Here is an 8,631-nt window from a genome sequence, read left to right as displayed (position 1 = left end):
CCTCCGTGATGCATTTTCTGGCCTTTGTTGGTTTGTGTCAGCTCTTGAACATTATTTAAATGTAGTTTGGGGGTCTGTGGATGCAATTACCATTGTGTTATTATTCAGAGCCAGATTGTTAAGATTCAGGCAGCTGTACAAGGAGATGCCCTGTGCGGTGAGGTCCAATTTAGGAGTGCCTTCCGAGCCTAGCGCGCCTGGTTGCTAGGCAACCCCATGCTACAGAAGTGGAGGCCTTGCTCCAGAGTGGGAAGAAGCAGGAGTGCCTTCAGGGAATTGGAGGCAGTGGTCAATCGGAGACTGGCACCACGCCGGGAGAGGGAGGGAGAGGCAGGCAGTGTGGGCAGAGCCTCTGGGCCCTGGGGTGTGGGCTTGTGCAGGGCAGCGGAGAGGGTGGGGGCGCCTGCTCCATTAGCACGTGGTGTTCCCAGGAATGGGGGCTAGACAGCAGAGAAGGTGCCAAAGCCCGAGGTCGACCTGAGCCCACCGAAGGATACCCAGAGCTGATGCTAATATGATTTGCCACCTCTTTCTTCTCTTTGCAGGAAATGAGCAGGTTTGCCGAGAAACCGCTGGCCTGAAATCCAAGACTGAGGCAGTGTTGCTTGTGAGTGAGTATTCATTTTGCTTTCTTAGCTCCGTGGTTCTGCAGTGTCCCTGGGAAAAGGCGGAGGGCCTGGTGGACAGGGGATTCTGTTGGGGCATGGAGCATGGCATTGATGAAGTCAGCCACCCGGTCTTCTTTGGCAAGTGGCTTTTGCTGGGTAGGGCCAAATCCAAGGTTGTAAGGAGGACCATTTGAACACTATGCCGCCTGTTGAGTGGACGGGGTGCTCACTGGCTGACAGGCTGTTGTAGATTTGCGTGCTGGGCCAAGAGGACTGCTCTGGTGGCTAAGGGCCGATGGTGTCACCCAGATTGCACATCTCTTAGGGCAAGTCCAAGTTTGCTGCCCTGTTTAGAAGAGCTGGTTCCAACAGGAGACCTAGCTGTGTGTTATACTAAGAGCAATCACATGCCCGTCTGTCCATCAGTCTGGTGATATTTTTCATCCCTGGGTGCCTGACCATCTCTCACCACCCTGAGAAATCCAAGAGGAGTCACAGGCTCTGTTTGGGAGTGTTCTGCCCGGCATGAGCAGAGGAGACTCGTGTGCAGAGACAAAGGACATCAGGAATTGGTTCACGCACCAGCTGCGGTTTGCATGGTACAAGCAGTAATGCAACAGAGTGGTTAGGGAGGGCTTCCTGGGGAGGTGAGACCTGAACTGCGCGTATGGAAGTGAGGGTCACTCTAGGGAGGGGACGATATGCCAAGTCTTCCTGCAGTCATTCTGCCAGTCCAGGAGAATTAAGTCATTCTGCCAGTCCGGGGAGAAAGTGTTGGGTGAGCAGGGTCAGGTGGTTGAGGACTTGGAGTGGCTGCATGGATGCTTGATAAGGCCAAGCATCAGGACGGGATAAAGGATGCCGGAGCTATGGCAATAAGTGATGTTTCTGCCTTCTGCCCCTTTGTCTATGACTCCACTAGGGGAAAATGGCTAGTTGAATTGTTTTGAGGCTTGGGAGATTTTTTTATTCTCTTGCTAAATTTGAGGTGATATCTGAGATGAAGATGGAGACGGATTTTTTTTTAATCCCCCATTTGCTGTTGAGTTGACTCCCAGTCCGGGACCCGCTGAGTGTCATAGGAGAGAGGTTGGCTGTTCAGAAGCAGGTTGCCACACTTTTCTCTCTGAGGTGCCTCTAGGGGGACTCAAACTTCCCACCTTTCCTGAAGCAGCTGAGTTTGCTAACCATTTGCAGCACCCCAAGCACGCTGCTCATTCAGGTCACAGGAATCCGCTTTGGGGAACTGAGTGCAGGAGGGTCTTCTCCGGGAAGCTGCGCCTGGGTCACCACAAGGCTAGAAATCGGGACACGTCCTGTGTCCCAGTGACAGCCCTGGGGACAGAGCCCAGCCATGAGCTCATGCTCCTGAGAGCTGCAGCCCCCACGGGAGCACCAGGTGCAATGCCCGGATATGGCCCCTGGAGCCCTGGAGTCCTGGTATTTAGCTACCTCAGTGTCTTTTCCCAAGAAAACGGGAGGAGCGAGTTAGGTCTGAATCTCAGCAGCACAGCTCGGATTTACAGGGCATGCCTAACCTACAGCAAGCACACTGGACAGGATCTGAGATGCCCTGGTGGCTGAAGGACATGTAACCTTGTGGGGCTGCTAACCACAAGGTCAGCAATTCAAACTCGCTGGCCTCTCTGAGGGAGGTGCCCAGGGAGGTTGTGGCCCAGGGGAGACAGGCCCACAGGTGTCATGTGACAGTGCTGTCTGGCTTGGAGGAGGCAGGGACAGGACTTTCATGTCCTCTTCTTAGTCATCGGTCATCCTCAGCGTATCACATAGGCCAGGAGCGAGGACCGGGAGAATGTCTCAGATGTAAGCCACTTGTTGGGGAGGGGGCACCAGCTGGAAAAGAAGACTCAGGTGGGGCACCGCTTCATCTATTCCCATGCCTATCTGTCCACGAAGCAGCCCCTGCCATCTCCGCCTGGCCGGGCAGCCCTTTTCCCTCCGGTATTTTGAGCGTACACTCACTCAACTCACCGCCTCTGAGTAGATGGACTCCTGGGGACCCCGTGGCACAGAGCAGCCCTGCTTCCCAGGTTGTAGATCTGTGCTGGGATGTAAAGATTCCTTTCTGTCCCGTGGATCCCATTGGAGGCTTCAAACCGCTATGGTTAGCAGTCCAACCACGCCTACCTCACCCAACAAACCAAACTCACTGCCATCGAGTGGATGCCAACTCACAGCAGCCTGCCTGCCCCTGTGGGCTTCCCAAACCAAAAAATACCTATAAGCACAGAGAAGCCTCATCTTTCTCTCTCAGATCAGCTGGGGTCTCAAACCGCAGACCTTCTGGTTAGCAGCCCAGCTTATAACCCACTATGCCAACAGGGCTCCTTGTAGCATAAGCAACCAGACAGAAATCGGTCATATCAAACTCCACTTTCAGTGACAACACCCATATGCCGTCTTAACCGAGATGTTCTTAATAGCTGTGAGACACAGCTGTGAGACTCTCAATTCAAAAGAACGAAACTGCCAAGCCTCCTTCCCATCGTGGTCCCCCACAGCCTGGCTCCTCTCCTGGGGACACCCTGCACGCCCAAAGTGTTCCTCTCCGGGGAACTCCGAGGCACACACACACAGCCGGGGCTCAGATTTTAAAGCTGGGTGCATCTGACGCAGGGCCGGCTATCCTGGACGAGGCTGAGCTGGAGTGGGCCTCTGCTTTGGGAGAGAGGTGTCCATCGCTCTGAGTCAGCTCTCCATGGAACCTCTAAACAATGTTTACAAAAAATGGTTACAAACACTACCAAGCTTCTTAGATCCACCGCTTATTATATAAGCAAGCGAAAGGGGCATCGCAGACAGACGTGGTTCACGCAGAGAGGGCTTCGCGTCCTCCATCACAGCCCGCCAAAGTCCCCACGGTGTACAGACCTCAATGTCACACTCGCTTCGAGATGCAGGTTTCACTGTTGACCCCCGGGAGCCGGCTCCTGTCCTCTGACGGCCGGCACTGCAGTTCTCTTTCCAGGGGGACCTGAGATCCCCGTGGCTTCTACCTATGGTTTCCCTGCATGAAGTGACTTTATTAGAATTTAGGAGGGACTCTCTCTCTCTCAGCATAGGAACTGGTCTACCCAGGAATGGACTCTGCAGTTGGGGGGCAGCACCTGGGTCCTCAGTGGTCAAAGTTACCCAGGAAACGTCTACCCTGTGCGGCAGGCAGCCTCAGCCAGCAGTCTGTTTCTTCTGGCCTTTGCTTCTCCATTGTTCTGTGGGCCACGTGCCATGCCGGGGGCTTACCTTCCGGTGTCTCAGATTTGTCCAGTGCCTGTCATTGGCCACAGAGAACTTGCTTTGTAGCCTTGTATGCCTGAGTATGTGTGTGTGTGTGTGTGTGTGTGTGTGTGTGTGTGTGTGTTGCAAACAAGCTCCTTCCTCTCTGTTCCCCTTCAGGTTGACATGCCACCACCCACCACAGGCTGCAAGAAATCCTCTAACTTGTGCATGACCCCTACCAGCCCCCAGAGAGACTTTTGGTGGCACCACCCCCACTCCCAATGAGATCATGGGGGTAGGGGTGGGGAGGGGCAAGAAATCTCATTTCCGTCCAAGAAATGGAATCATTATCTCGATTGAAGCGCTATCTTCCCCCACCTGCAGCCAGATGAAGCACAAATTGGTGGAGTTTCCTTATCGCCCCAGAGTTTGCAGGACACAGACTAATGGCCTGTCAGCTGCCTCAGGCGGGGCGGGGTCTGTGACGCAGTGCTGGGCTCCTGGCCTGGCGTCAGTTGCTGGATGCTTGGTGTGGCCAACAGAGACTCGGTTAGAACGGATGTTGTTCAAGAGAGAGGGTCGTTTGTAGCAGAGAACATGGGAAACAATCCTTGCGGCTCCTACTCCTACCAGGGTGGTTGTCCTGGGACCCCACCAGCTGCTCCGTGGAAGGGACTCCATAGCCCTGTGGTGAGGAAAAGCAGCGAGCACAATTACATCTGTGTCACGTTCCAGGAGCAGGGGGTTGGGGGTTCCGTGGTGGAATGCTTGCCTTCCGGGTGGGAGCCCAAGCTAGATTCCCAGCTGACGCAGCTCTCGCGGTGCAGCAGCCATCAGCCAGTGGAGGCTTACATCTGGCCAGGAGGTCGAGCTTGCCGTGAGGAGGTTTCAGAAAGCCTGTGGTGAAAGGCCTGGTGATCTACTTCAGGGGGGTCTTCTTGAGGGGGAGAATCAGCCAGTGGAAGCCATCGGAGTCCACAACCGATCTCAGGGGTGTTGAGGGACCCGGCAGCATGCATGGGGTCCCAGCGTGTCGGGCCACCTCAGCGGCAACTAGAATGACCACAAGTGTTCAAGGAGTCCATTGAGGTGGTCCCCGTGCAAGGGTGAAGGGTCTTCTAACTCGGGGCTTCCCTGGGACCCTGCCGCACAGCCCCCCTGCTGTATGCACCCTGTGAGCACCCCACTGGGCCCACACTGTCTTCCTGAAGAGCCATCCCACACTCAGGCTGCTCGGGGGGCCCCCCTCCTCCCCCACTGCTGCCTGGGTGCCCGCGGCATCATCAGAATCCCGATTTCCAGAGCCCGATTGCCAAAGTGATCACCACGGCCCTGGCCATTCATTTCCATCCGAAATGCGAGCAGACGTGCGGGAAAAACCAACGGTCACCCACAAGGGAGGCTTGGGAAGATTCATGTCAGATTTGGGGATCGCTGGAGAAGACGAAGAAGAGCCAGTCCCTTCATGCACCGGGCCTTCCCCCTCCCCTCCCCTCCCAGTGCTCCGCCCCTGCCTGCACCTCTCCTGCCATTCTCCCACCCACCTCAGAGCTTTTAGCGCCCCCCCGCCCCCTCCACTCTCTCTGGCTAACCTTCGTGGCAGCCCAGCTCCTCCAGGAAGCCCTCCCTGACCAGCCAGCCCCGAGTCGCTCTCTGCTCCCTGAGGGCCACACATTTGTCATTCTGTAACCAGGGCCACCAGGGGCAGGGCTGGGCCCCCACTCCGCCATTCCAGGAACTCTCATTCATTGGGAGGGCCGTGTTCAGGTCGCCAAGCCCCCCCACTGAGTTGGAGACCCCACAGCATTTAAGGCCCACTTACCTTAGGGCAGTGGTTCTCAACCTTCCTCATGCCGCGACCCTTTCATACAGTTCCTCATGTTGTGGTGACCCCAACCATAAAATTATTTTCGTTGTTACTGTCATTTTACTACAGTTATAAATCGGGAGACCCCTGTGAAAGGGTCATTTGAAAGGAGTTGTGACCTACAGGTCGAGAACCGCTGCCATAGGCCACCCTTGAGTTGAGAGGGCCCAAAGCCAGACATGGCCTTCCTTACAGAGGAAACGAACTCATTGGCTTGGGGGCCGCCCTGCCTGAGGCAGAAGGGTAACAGCCTGACTGCTCGTCAAAACAGGGGCCTGTGAACCTCCCCCAAAGTGGCTGGAAAGTCCTGACCACACCTGGGGCTCCAAGTCAGAACAGACCTGACAGCAGCTCCACCACCAGTCGGGTGCAGGACCCGACTGCCATCCTAAAGGTTGCCAGTTCAAGTCCACCCAGGGGTGTCTCAGAAGAAAGGCCTGGTGATCTACCCCCCACCCCCTTGCTGGCCAGCTGTTGGCCACTGTGCAGAGGGAGCGCAGTCCTACCCTGACACATCTGGACTCGCCGTGAGCCCTCACTTGCTTTCGGGAGAACTCGTGCAAAGCCATCCTGAGCTTGAAGCCTCAGGGCCCAGACACCCCTCCACTCCTTGGAAACCACGCTCTCTGGGTCAGGAGGGGTCTTTGGGGTCTAATCCTTGGCTACCCCTTGGTTCAGTGTCATGAGTCTGGGGGCCTGGGAGAGGCCACAGCGGTTAGCCCCACTGCTTTGTTCTGGGCCCACAGGGCCCTCAGCCCCAAACAGCTCCCAATCTCCCCCGGCCGTTTGAGCAGGAGACTGGAGTGGACAGGAGGGAGGCAGCCACGTGGCAGGCCTTGTTCTTCACTTTCAAGGAGGACACCATATGAGAGACGTAGCCAGACCCACCTGGAGGGTGCCAGAGGCGTCCACTAATATTTTGACTAATCGAATGAATATTAAAGAGCGTCTCTGGGAACCAAAGTTGAAAAGCGTGTGCTGCCCCATGTCCCCCGGATTGAATGGGGGTCCCGATGAGTTTCTAACAACAGGTGAAGCCACACACAGAGAGAGGCATACCTCCGTCAGCGTGTCTGCCTTTGAATGCCCTCCTGGCCCGTGAGCTTGCCCGTGAGCTTCAGAGAAAGATGATGTGTCTCTGCAGCAGGAGGTGGTGCAGGCTTTTGTGCTGCGTTGTGAGTCGCCTTGGGGTGGGTCCCCTTACGGGCGTTGGCTATGAGGACCTCACCTGCAGACATCTGTGGGAGAGGGTGCAGGTGACTGACTATGTGTGCCAGGGGACCAACAAGGAACAGGTGGCTCTCATCCTGGGCAAGGTCAGGTGATGAGTGCTGGGAGTAGGGGCCGGAGAGCCCTGGTGCAGCACACAGGGGAACAGTTACACCCTGGGGCCAAGGAGACAAGGAGAAGGCAGCTTGCTCAAAGCAGAGACAGTAAGTGGGATAGAGCAGCGGCCACCTTGCCCAGCCACATCTAGTCCAGTGCCATAGGCAGCCTGAGGTGACCGCACAGCAAGCTGGACATATTTCTGCTCCCCCTTTCTGCTTAGCTGAATAGGAAGTCAGTGGGCTACAGTGCTGCTATAGCCTGTGGGTGGTCAGCCTCCAGGACCCAGAGCAGAAGAGAGCAGGGTGGACAGTGGGCCCAGAAGGGCCAATGGATGCATGAGGGCCCGGCTGGCCCACAGGTCCTTGTCTGAGACCCGACTCAGAGCCTCCCAGAAAAACCCATTCCGAGGGAAGCCCTGCCTCCAGTGCTGTCACAGAGGGCTGGGCCAGCATGGATGGGGGCTGCAGTGTCACATCCACCCTGGAAGGGAAGCTGGGGCCATCCTCGGGAACCACCAGGACTGGGTGCTGGAGGAGGGTGCCAGCAAAGGGAAAAGGCTTCATAAATGAGGGAGAGGGTGGGCCCAAGCTGAGAGCACACGGCCCTGAATGTCTGAAGCAGAGGCATGCTGGGAGACTGCACCCCCACAGCCACAGAGCCCCGTGTCCGCCCTCCATGGTCTGCTTGCCCTGGGCCAGCATCTTACTCCAGACGACCTGCCGCCTTTGGCTCAGCACGCTGCAGGGTTTGTGTGGGTGGGGCCACCACCACTGTGAGCTGGCCGGGCCTGCACTCTCTACGGGGTCCGGCAGAGCGTGGACCTGCAGGTACACTCTCCTCCAGTGGATGAGGTCCAGGGACCTGGGGTGGAAAGTCAGGGTCACGTGTGGAAGCTTATGGAAGCGTGAACCCACATCTGCTATATTTGGGCCCATCAAGGTTGTCCTGCACCCCCTAGTTTGGCAGTCCCCTGGCTGAGAAGGAAATGTCATTAAAGTGGAAACATAACATTTAAAAGTTTTCAGTTGGAAGTAATGTCATACTTAACAGAAAGCCTGTAAAATTAAAACCAATACAAAGTGCCCCCTTATATTCTTATACCTCAGGTTCGCCTGTTAAACTTGGAAACGTGTACTCTATATGCTGTATCGAGTGTGCTGTTTACACACACACAGCATTTGAAAGTAAATTGCATAAACCATGGCTCTTTGCCCCACAATACTTGAGAATGTGCCTCCTGTACCAGGTAATGTTTCACCTTCCGTCATCACAGTGTGTGTAGGGGGTCATCTTTAGTTTCCAAAGCAAAGCCCAGAAACAACTATTGCCGTCAGTACCACTGTAACATCAATACAGCATTCCCATCTCATCTCCCCCCACACTCCAGGGTCTGTCTGTTCATCTCGTGAGGTTCCAAACAGCATCTCCTGCCAGGACAAGATCCAGCCGAGGGTCTGGAGTTGCTTCGGGTGGACCTGTCTCTTTGGCTAGGAGACCCCAACAAGCCAGGTTCTGTTGTCCCTGTGTGAGCAGGAGCCCAGAGTGGATGTAACAGGGGCACACGTCAAAGGCTTTTTTTTTTTTTTTAAT

The 8,631-nt window shown here is 55.7% G+C and overlaps 1 protein-coding gene across 3 annotated transcripts in view; it reads left to right on the top strand.

The window, feature by feature from the left end:
* The first annotated feature begins 542 nt into the window (after nt 1-542).
* Nucleotides 543-8,631, top strand: part of ZBTB7C (zinc finger and BTB domain containing 7C) — a 141,633-nt gene continuing 133,544 nt past the window's right edge. Inside the window, exon 1 of one of the 3 annotated variants that reach the window (XM_045296233.1) lies at nt 543-607. The gene's annotated coding sequence lies outside the window, so the exon portion shown is untranslated. Of the gene's footprint in view, nt 612-8,631 lie in introns of all 3 variants that reach the window. The other 2 variants (XM_045296232.1, XM_045296234.1) reach the window with 2 other exon arrangements.

This window comes from Echinops telfairi, unplaced genomic scaffold (genome assembly GCF_000313985.2).
Source record: "Echinops telfairi isolate 266 unplaced genomic scaffold, ASM31398v2 ScPeMD7_7400;HRSCAF=8409, whole genome shotgun sequence".
Taxonomy (NCBI): domain Eukaryota; kingdom Metazoa; phylum Chordata; class Mammalia; order Afrosoricida; family Tenrecidae; genus Echinops; species Echinops telfairi.
The sequence above is the reverse complement of the archived record's forward strand: the minus strand, read 5'-3'. Positions and strand labels throughout refer to the sequence as shown.